Source organism: Ochotona curzoniae, unplaced genomic scaffold (assembly GCF_017591425.1).
Source record: "Ochotona curzoniae isolate NIBS_2020 unplaced genomic scaffold, NIBS_Ocur_1.0 contig_3503, whole genome shotgun sequence".
Taxonomy (NCBI): Eukaryota; Metazoa; Chordata; class Mammalia; order Lagomorpha; family Ochotonidae; genus Ochotona; species Ochotona curzoniae.
In genome coordinates, this window is record NW_024465887.1 from 102,387 (window position 1) to 112,448 (window position 10,062).

At 46.5% G+C, this 10,062-nt stretch overlaps 1 protein-coding gene across 1 annotated transcript in view; it reads left to right on the forward strand.

Moving 5' to 3' along the window:
* LOC121157008 (kinesin-like protein KIF20B) overlaps positions 1-10,062 on the forward strand; it is a 108,382-nt gene that overhangs the window by 13,444 nt on the left and 84,876 nt on the right. The window lies entirely within an intron of this gene.

Sequence of the window (10,062 nt, forward strand, 5' to 3'; positions counted from 1 at the left end):
TCCATCGCTGGAAACCTAGTACTGCCTTGGGGTGCCATTAGCCAGCCAGCTGCACCCTATCACAAAATTAGACCGCAAATCAAGTTTCATAAACTGAAGAAGATTTAAACCTTCCATAGATCTTCACATCACAAAGAATAAAACTAGAAGTCAACAAGAACAACAAAAGAAAATTTAAATACGTGGAAACTCTACAAGCTGCTCCTGGTTGCCAGCGATTTTACTGAAGAAATTAAAAAGGAAATCTTTCTTAAAACAAATGAACATGAAAATACAACACATAAAAACCCAAGGGGTACAGCAGAAGTAGTACTAAGAGGGAAGTTTATACCAGTAAGTGCCTACAGTGAAAAGTACAAGTAACTTCAACAAAAAAAGCTATTGGTCTACCTCAAGAACTAGAAAAAAAAAAAAAAAAAAAGAAGAGGAAGAAGAAGAAACCAAACCTAAAATAAGAACGAGGCAAAAATAATAACTACAGAACAAATAAATGAAAATGAAAAAGTACAAAAGATCAACAAACTGAAAAACTCATTTAAAAGGATATAAACAAAATGAACCAACCTTTAGTCAGACTAACAAAGAGAAATATTTAAAATTAAAAAGGAGACATTAAGAGAGATTTTGTTAAAAACAGGACATGGAGATACGTTATGGTCTAGCTAACACACTAATAGGATATCAAAGAGATGACAGCTTTGCCATGTTGACAACAATATGGGTCACAGCAGCCACAATAGGAAATCAACCAAGGTGTCCAACATCAGATGAATGAATAAAGAAAATATACCATGCAGCCAGAATGGAAAATGAAGTCCTGTTGTTTGCAGCAAAATGGATGACACTGAAGGACATAATATGGAATGAAGTGAGCCAGAGAAAGACAATTCTGCATATTCTTCCTTATACATCGGAGTAAAAATTAAAACAAAACAAAAAAAAAGCTCAATCTTAACATAGAATACTGATTACTAGAGATTGGAAGGAGTAAGATATACAAGAAGTTCAGATTAAACACAACAGGGAGAGCTGGGGAATGGTCCGTATATTGTGACAAATTTACTAACATAAGATGTTCTTAGGGGAGTGGGATGAAAGGTATATAAAAACTCTATCACTACCTCACAAATTTTATTATATACATTTAAAATTATTCTGAAATAAATTGTTATAAGGAAAAAAACATGAGCCTATGAAAGACTATGATGGGGCTGGTGTGGTGGCTCAGAAGCTAAACCCCCAGCTTACATGTGCTGGGATCCCATATAGGCACTGATTTGTGTCCTGACTGCTCCACTTCCCATCCAGCTCCCTGCCTGTGGCCCGGGAAAGCAGTGGAGGACGGCCCAAAGCTTTGGGACCCTGCACCTGCGTGGGAGACCTGGAAGAGGCTCCTGGCTTCGGACTGGCTCAGCTCCAGCCGTTGTGGTCGCCTGGGGAGTGAATCATCGGACGGAAAATCTTCCTCTCTGTCTCTCCTTCTGTATATCCGCCTTTTCAATAAAAATAAATCTTTTTTTTTTTTTAAAGAATCTGGTCTGGGAACACCTCAGACAAGGTTTCTTTGGGGATCTCCCCAGTGGAACTGCCGGACTCAGAACCCCTAACCATGAAAGGACAGAAGATGGAACAAGTCAATCAACCACCTCAGCTATATGTTGGCAGCAAAATACGGGGCAAATGGAGACTCTATGATGGACTATGTCAATCAGTGGATTCTTCACCAACCTCATCATGTTTGGAGTGGCGAGACTGGCAGCAATTCATAACTGGTAAACTATTGAAACCACGTGAACGAGTATCTCAGAGCATGCCCTACATACGGGACTTGGTGTGGGTGGGAAACTGGGTGGGGCTTCTCCCTTAATATCCCCCTTTACCTCAGATACATGAAGGAAACAATATGGAATTAATAATGTGACCCACTTTCCTGTAGCCCTTGAACCTTTTTATCCAAATTAACTATGTAAAGATTGTCAAAATAAAATTTAAAAAAATAATTAAAAAAAAGAAGAATCAGGTGCTGCTCTGCCTTTTTGAGATGGAACATTCATTTTCTCCTGCCCTGGGGCACCTGATTCTCAGGCCATCCCACTTCAGCCCTTAGACAAGTACTCTGCACCCTGTCCACGTCTGGTTTTGAGGCATCTGGCTCCAGAGTAAGAATTACAACATCAGATGCTCATTCTCACATCATTAGACTTAGCCTAACTGCACTATCAGGAATCCTGCTTCTGCACCTGCACACAGCATGTCACAGAGCCTCTTAGCCTCCATATTCACATAAACAAGTTCCTGTAATGCATCTTCCTGTGTCTCTCCCATTGGTTCTGCTTTCTGGAGAGCCATGTTGGCTAGATGGTGAGATATATGTGTGTGTACATTTTTCACATTATTCTTTCTACATTTCTGGTCTGTGTCTGGAAATTTTCCATGAACATGGAAAATTATTATGGTAAGGAATAGACTGACAAAAACAAGAGAAAACTGTTGTTACCATCCAATCCCTTCTCACAAAGTGTTTAACTCTGAGCCAGTTTGACTGTCAATACAGAGAACTCAAGACCCATTATTATTCTCCACCCAAAAAATGAATTTTGCCATTGACGAATCTTCACAATTATCCAAAATAAGCAAGAAAATTGCTTCTATCATGCTTTGATTAACAGTGGCTTCATTCATCTAGCATCTCAGGCATGTATTCGTATACATCAGTTAAATGTATTATTATGTCTTTTTCTCATATTTTCTCTATTTTTTTAATAACATTACATCATTCTACTTATTTCCATTGCTACTTTCCATTTATGGCAAGTGACTCTTATTTTTCATTTACAGTAGTTTCTTTTCCAAATCAATTAATTTTAAAAAGCAGTTTGGGTAAGAATTATAAAGGTGATAACTGAATGGCTGAAAGTTAAAAGCACTAAGCAAAAAAGAAGAATAAAAACTACATGATTATCTCAAAGGACGCAGAAAGTACTTGATGAAATGCAGTATCTTCATGACAAAAGCCTTAAGCCAAGTGGGTGCAGGGGGACACTCATTAGCATACTGAAGGCAGGATATGACAAACCCACCACCAGCATCACACTGAATGGGAAACACTGGAAATCATTTCCACTAAGATTTGCAACCAGACAAGGATGGTCGCAGTCACCAGTGTTAATCAATACAGTTCTGGAAGTTTCAGCCAGAAGCATTAGGCAAGAGAAACAAACCAAAGGATCCACATCGCAAAGGAGGAAGTGAGATTACCCCTGTTTTTAGAGGACATGATTCTGTATTTAGGGGATCCAACCACTCCACCAAGACACTGTGGAAACTAATAAGCATTTGATAAAGACGTGGGATAAGAAATCAAGACACAAAAATCAATAGCCTTTGTATACACACATCATGCCATTATTGAGAAAGATCTTACAAGATCACCTCCATTCACAACAGCTAAAAAAAAAAGAAAAGAAAAGATTAAATACCTGGGAATAAATTCAACCATGAAGGTGGAAGATCTATATAATCAAAAACATAAAACATTAAAGAAAGAAATAGAAGCAGAGGGCCCAGCGCAGTAGCCTTGCAGCTAAAGTCCTCGCCTTGAACGTGCCAGGATCCCATATGCGTGCTGATTCTAATCCAGACAGCCCCGCTTCCCATCCAGCTCCCTGTTTGTGGCCTGGGAAAGCAGTCGAGCACAGCCCAAAGCTTTGGGACCCTGCACCCGCGTGGGAGACCTATAAGAGACTCCTGGCTCCTGGCTTCAGATCAGATCAGCTCTGGCCTTTGTGGCCAGCAGACAGAAGATCTTCCTTTCTGTTTCTCCTCCTTTCTGTAAATCTACCTTTCTAATAAAAATAAATAAATATTTTTTAAAAAGAAAAAAATACAAGGAGATACACAAAAAAGTGGAAGAATCTTCCATGTTCGTAGATAGGAATAATTTGTATGATCAAAATGCCCACACTACTTACAGAAATTTACAAATTCAATGCAATTCCAAAGTACCAATGATATTCTCAGATACAGAAAAAAAAAACTCTAAAATTCATGTGGAAACCTGGACACGCAGCAACACCCGCTTTTTGACATGCACCTTCAGAAAGGCGGGCAATGAGGGGTACCCACATACGATGCAGAATGCCATCGTGGGGACACAGCGTCACGCTGAGGACAGGGGAGGCCGGATGCCATCGTGGGGACACAGCGTCACGCTGAGGACAGGGGAGGCCGTGGGACAGAAGAAGGGATTCTGGCAAGGACGCAGGCGGGAGGGGAGTCCACGGGGCTCAGTCATTAACCACCTGAGGGTGCTCCAGGGACTCCCCCCAAGTTCTTGTAAAGCTGACAGGGACAAGGAAAACAGCAAAGCTGAAACTGGGAGTTAGTTTAACACAAGACAGGACGGAACTGGAAAAGCTTTAGGCAAGGAAGCGACACAGGTCTGGGTCTTGGGGCAAAGCTGTCTGCAGCTGCTACAGACAGGGCTAGGGACGGAGAGAAGCGTCAAACTAAGAGTCATCCCTAAGAGTTTAAAATAAGTGACAGTTTTTAAGCAATGAGGAAAGAAGAGGTGAGTTTTGGAAATAGTGGGAGCTCAAACAGGCAAGCCGTGGCTGTGCTCACTTAAACAACTAGTAAGACAAAGAGGAAGAACAAATGAGAGCTAGCTTTGTAGCGCGGGTGACCAGCCGGTTTCCCCTGCACACCGAGAAAGCGCGCCACGGCCGCCCCTTCGCCATCCTAGAGCGACGTTCGAGAATGTTCTGTGTCTGCTCCGTGCCAGTCCGCTCTAGACAGAGACCACAGGGACCCATGTCCGGCTCTGCCCATCCCCGTGTCCTCAGCTCAAGCGGAGAGCGTGAGCGAGCAGGCCCGGCGCTTTAAAATACCCGTGGAAAAGAGACAGTACCTCCTCAGTGCATTTCTCCCACAAACTTTTTAAAAGCCCTTTCATAGTTGTCAAAAGAAAAAAAAAGTAAATACACAGGAAGAAAAGACGCTTGCGTGCGCTCCGCCGTGGCCTCGCCGACGCGCACAGGGGCGCGGGGAGCGCCAGGTCGGCACGAGGTCGGGGTGGGCCCCTCGGACCTCCCTCCTCCGCCAGGTGCGTGGTCCCGGCACCCCGGCCGTGCGGAGGTGCACCCAGCCTCCCCCCGGAGTGTGCTGCCCCCGGCCGCCCTGGAGCCCCGGCCAGGCCCCCCCCACCCTGCCGCCCTGGAGCACCGGCTGCCCTGGAGCACCGGCCAGGCCCCCCACCCTGGAGCACCGGTCAGGCCCGACCCACCTGCCGGACACTCGGTGGGGCTGGCGCGGGCAGCCGGCTTGGGGTGGGCAGTCTGGAGGCCGCACTTGCCCCACCTGTGCAGCGCTTTCCGCCCTGCGCGTCGTCCGGCACGTACCCGCCATGACCTGGGCTGCAGGAGGACGAGGAGGGTCGCTCCCGGCCACGCCCTCCAAGCCAGGAGGGGCTCATCCTGCAGGCCCCAGCCGGACTTCCTGCACTTCCCCCTCTGCACGGCTCTCCCTTGCTTCCTGCGGGGCGACTCTAAACCAACTGTAGCAACCTCTCTCCCTTAAGCACAAAAAGTATCGGACCCGGCGCCGTGGCCTAGCGGCTAAAGTCCTCGCCTTGAGCACGCCCGGGATCCCATATGGGCGCCAGTTCTGGTCCCGGCAGCTCCACTTCCCATCCAGCTCCCTGTTGTGGCCTGGGAAAGCAGTCCAGGAAGGCTCCTTCGCTCACGAGCGAGACCTGGAAGAGCTTCTGGCTCCTGGCTTCGGATTGGCGCAGCTCAGGCCATTGCGGTCACTTAGGGGAAATCAGCGGAAGGAAGGTCTTTCTGTCTCGCCTCCTATCTGTATATCTGACTTTGCAATAAAAGCAAATAAATCCTGAAAAGAATAAAAAGTATCAACCTCTGTCTCTCCCTTACCCTTTTTCTTTCTGCTGCTTAGTCCTGCTGGTTTGTATCCCTCACTCTCTGAATAACCTTTTTAAGCAGTGTTGGTGTCTGCGCTTAAAATGCTATTTAAGTAAAAGACAAACAGCTGGGAAATATTTGGCCTAAAACTGTTGTGGTCTTAGGCGGTTGGCTCAGGGTCACCAACTGGTCCTTTCTGCCCACCTGCGACAGCTGCCGCCACCCGGAACCTGGGAGGGCTGTGGTGTTGTGCAAACACTGCCCTCAGAGCCCCCGGAAGGCCCAAGACGGAGAGGGGCTCACTGCGGGCCACCTGCCGGGAGGGGATAGAGAGAGGCAGAAAGAAAAACGGAAACTGCCAATCGAGTTCTTCAGACTTCAGCGTAAAATAAGAGTAAATCTAAACCACACAATTCCATCTGCACGTTTCTTGTTTTAATCAGGCCTGTGAGCAATGTATCTTAATTTTCTTGTGCTGGTGATTTCTATCTGCACAAATACTTGGAGTGACCTTCTTTTAAAATATCCCACTCTGTAGTATATGAAAATCCTTACCCTCTTCTTATAGATGGTTTATCAAAAACGACTCAAGAAAAAGTTGAGAATATTTCAGGTAATTGGGTGAATGGCATATTTTCAGCCACATGATATTTTTAAAATTCATTCCTGGATTTTCCCGAGAAGTGACAAGAATTTCTTTGGTTGGCAAGCAACAGCACAAAAGATAACTTTACTCGTTTTCCCACAATTCTGCCCTGCTTGCTACATTACATAAATTGGACATAGTGCAGACACAAACGTCATTTTTCCAGAGACTCTTGCACTGAGAAGGGCTTTGTCTCCACCTGGTGGACGCTCATGGGATTGCACTGTCAGCGGTAATTCTCTGAATTGTAAATAGTCCCAAACTGGAAACCTACGGAATATATAATGGGATATAGCAATAAAAGTGAAAAATACAACCACATACAGATAATATCACAAATGCAATTTTGCATAAGGTCAATGAATATATAACATTTTTCATTCTATGCTATTGAAAATCAAGATAATAGTTACCATGTTCCTTTTTTTTTTTTTTTAATGAATTCTTTTCATTGGAAAGGCAGACTTACCAAAAGGAGGAGACACGGAATAAAATTCCATCCACTGGTTCACTTCTCAAATGGCCGCAACAGCCACAGCTGAACCAATCTGAAGCCAGGAACCAGGAGCTTCTTCCAAGTCTCCAGCATGATGCAGGGTCCCAAACACTTGGACCTCCTGCGCAGCTTTCCCAGGAAACATTCAGGGAGTTGGATGGGAAGCACGGCAGCTGGGGCATGAACTGGCGCCCAAGTGGGATGCCGGAGCTTGGAAGTGGAAGATTAGCAGGTTGAGCCATTGCTCCAGCCCCTATCATTTTCCTTTAGATATTTCTTTCAATTATGAAAGTTTTCTCGAAGGGCCCGGTGCAATAGCCTAGTGGCTAAATCCTTGCCTTGCATGCTCAAGGATCCCATATGGGCACTGCTCGGTATCCCGGCAGCCCCGCTTCCCATCCAGCTCCCTGCTTGCGGCCTGGGAAAGCAGTCAAGGACAGCCAAAGCCTTGGGACCTGCACCCGCGTGGGAGACGCAGTTCCACGTGATCCAGCAGCTGGAGGATCTCTGTCTCTCCTCTTTATAAATCTGCCTTTCCAATAAAAATAAATACATTTTTAAAAGTTTCTTAAAGTTTCTTCTAAACATTCTTGAAAATATTTGTTACTAAAAACATTTTTTAAAGTTTTTTTTTAAATTTTTGTTTGAAAGGAGAAACATAAGGAGACCCTCAGTCTGCTGGTTCACTCCCCAAATGGCAGCAGCCAGAACTTAGTTGATCTGGAACCAGGAGCCAGGAGCCTCCAATGGGTCTCCCACGCAGGTGCAGGGTCCCAAGGCTTTGGGCCGTCCTCGACTGCTTTCCCAGGCCACAAGCAGGGAGCTGGATGGGAAGTGGAGTTGCCGGGATTCAAATGAACAGGTGCCCATGTAGGAAGCTGGCGCCACAGGCAGAGTCTTAGCCTACTAAGCCATGATGTTGGATCACATGATCTCCTGTTATACTCAAGAACGGAGGGAGGGGTCACTATGGTGACACAGTGTTACACTGGGGCCTGTGACGCAGACATTCCACAGAGGGTCTGTGTCCTGCTGCCTCCACTTTGTTTTCTTTCTTTTTTAAGATTTATTTTTATTGTAAAGTCAGATATACAGAGAGGAAGATCTTCCGCCCGTTGATTCACTCCCCAAACAGCTGCAACAGCTGGAGCTGAGCCAATCCGAAGCCAGGAGCCTCTTCCGGGTCTCCCATGCGGGTGCAGGGCCCCAAGGCTTTGGGCTGTCCTCCACTGCTTTCCCAGACCACAGGCAGGGACCTGGATGGGAAGCAGGGCTGCTGGGATTAGAACCGGCACCCATATGGGATCCCGGTTCATGTGAGACAGAGACTTTAGCTGCTAGGCTACGGCGCTGGACCCTGCCGCCCTGCTTCCCATCCAGCTCCCTGCCTGTGGTCTGGGAAAGCAGTGTACGATGGCTCAGGTGTCTGGAACGCTGCTCCCTATGCGGGAGACCCAGAGGAGGCTCCTGACACCTGGCTGCGGCCATCCGAGGTGTAAGCCAGGGAAGGGCTCTAGAACTCTTTCAAATAAGTACAGAAATTTAATAAGAGAAGCAGCAGAGGGAGCAGGAAAACATGGAACAAACTTAGTTTATAGCAACTTTTTTTTTTTTAAAAAAAGGTATGCCACTGTTTGAGATTTTCACTTACTTTTGCTAGTTTTCTAGCTTTAGCTATCCTGGTCTCTATGAAATAGTAATTCATTATGTATGCTAACAATGCAAAGTACATGGTAAAATGCACCCAAATGGACAATTTGCTTAATAGCCGCGTGGAGAACGTACAAAAATGCAAGTATAGAACAATCCTTCTCCTCTGGTCTCTTCGTGGCTTTCAGTCCCATTTCCCAAGCCCGCCCCGAGGCAGCGCCTTCGTCCTGGCATCATCAGCTTTGGCCTCACGTCACTCATCTCACTGCTTTTCCTCCGTCGGTCGCTTTCTGGAAACATCTGTTCACGTCCTCCCTGGTAGCCACGGAGCTGTGCTCTCGGCAGCTCTAAGTTTCTTATCTGTGCTCACACACGTCAAGCGTGCGTAACAGCAATTTGGTGAAAAGCTGATAGATTCAGTGACGATCCCACGAGGTGAGTTGGAAACCCCTGTTGCCTGGTGGCACCGGCCGTGCCGTGCTGCGCTGCGTTGCCCGTGTGCCTGCGGCAGATGCTAACACGGCTACCGGCGACCGAGTTACAGCCAGTGACTGCCCCTGGCTCTTGCCTGTATTAAACCAAAACAGAAAAGGCAGCGCGCGGTGCTGTCCCTGCAGCCGCTTCAGACGTCCTGTGCAGCTCTGCCCGATGGCGCCGAGAGGCCCAGAGACAGACCCGTACCATCCAGCTTAAGTAAACCTACATTTTCCCCAAAAGGGAATTCTAATGACTTATGACATTGTAAGAATGCGTGCCTCTGTTGACGCGTCTGTATCAAGTCCTTCATCCAATAAACATTTTACAAGTATGTCCGTCTAGCTGGTAGTTGTAAATAGCGTGTCTGCTCGCAAATTTCCTCTTTGTTTTTTGACCAGTTTCACAGCCGTGTTTGCAGCTGTAATTCTGTGCGGATCTATCCTGACAATGGCCAAGCTTCTAGATCCACCGTTTCCTCAGAAGTTGAAAATTTTGGATCACTGTTTCTTCAAGTATTGTTTTTTTCTTCCTGTTCTACTTTTCCTTTTATCACTTGGGATCTCCAATTACACAAAGGACACGGCGGCTGTTTTCATTTCGTTCTTCCATCTTTTCTGGTCTGAATTTCATGTTTAACGTCTGAATGATAGACTTATTTGAAAGGCAGTTACCAAGAGGGAGAGGGAGAGAGCCTCCACGTGCGGGCTCACTCCCAATCGGTTGCATTAGCCAGGGCTGAGCCTTGCCAAAGCCAGGATCTGGGGTTCATGCTGCTTTCCCACGGGGTGGCAGCGGCCCAAGCACTCAGGCCCTCTCCCACTGCCTTCCGTGTGAATTTGCAGGCCACTGGGTGCAAAGTGGGGCAGCAGGGG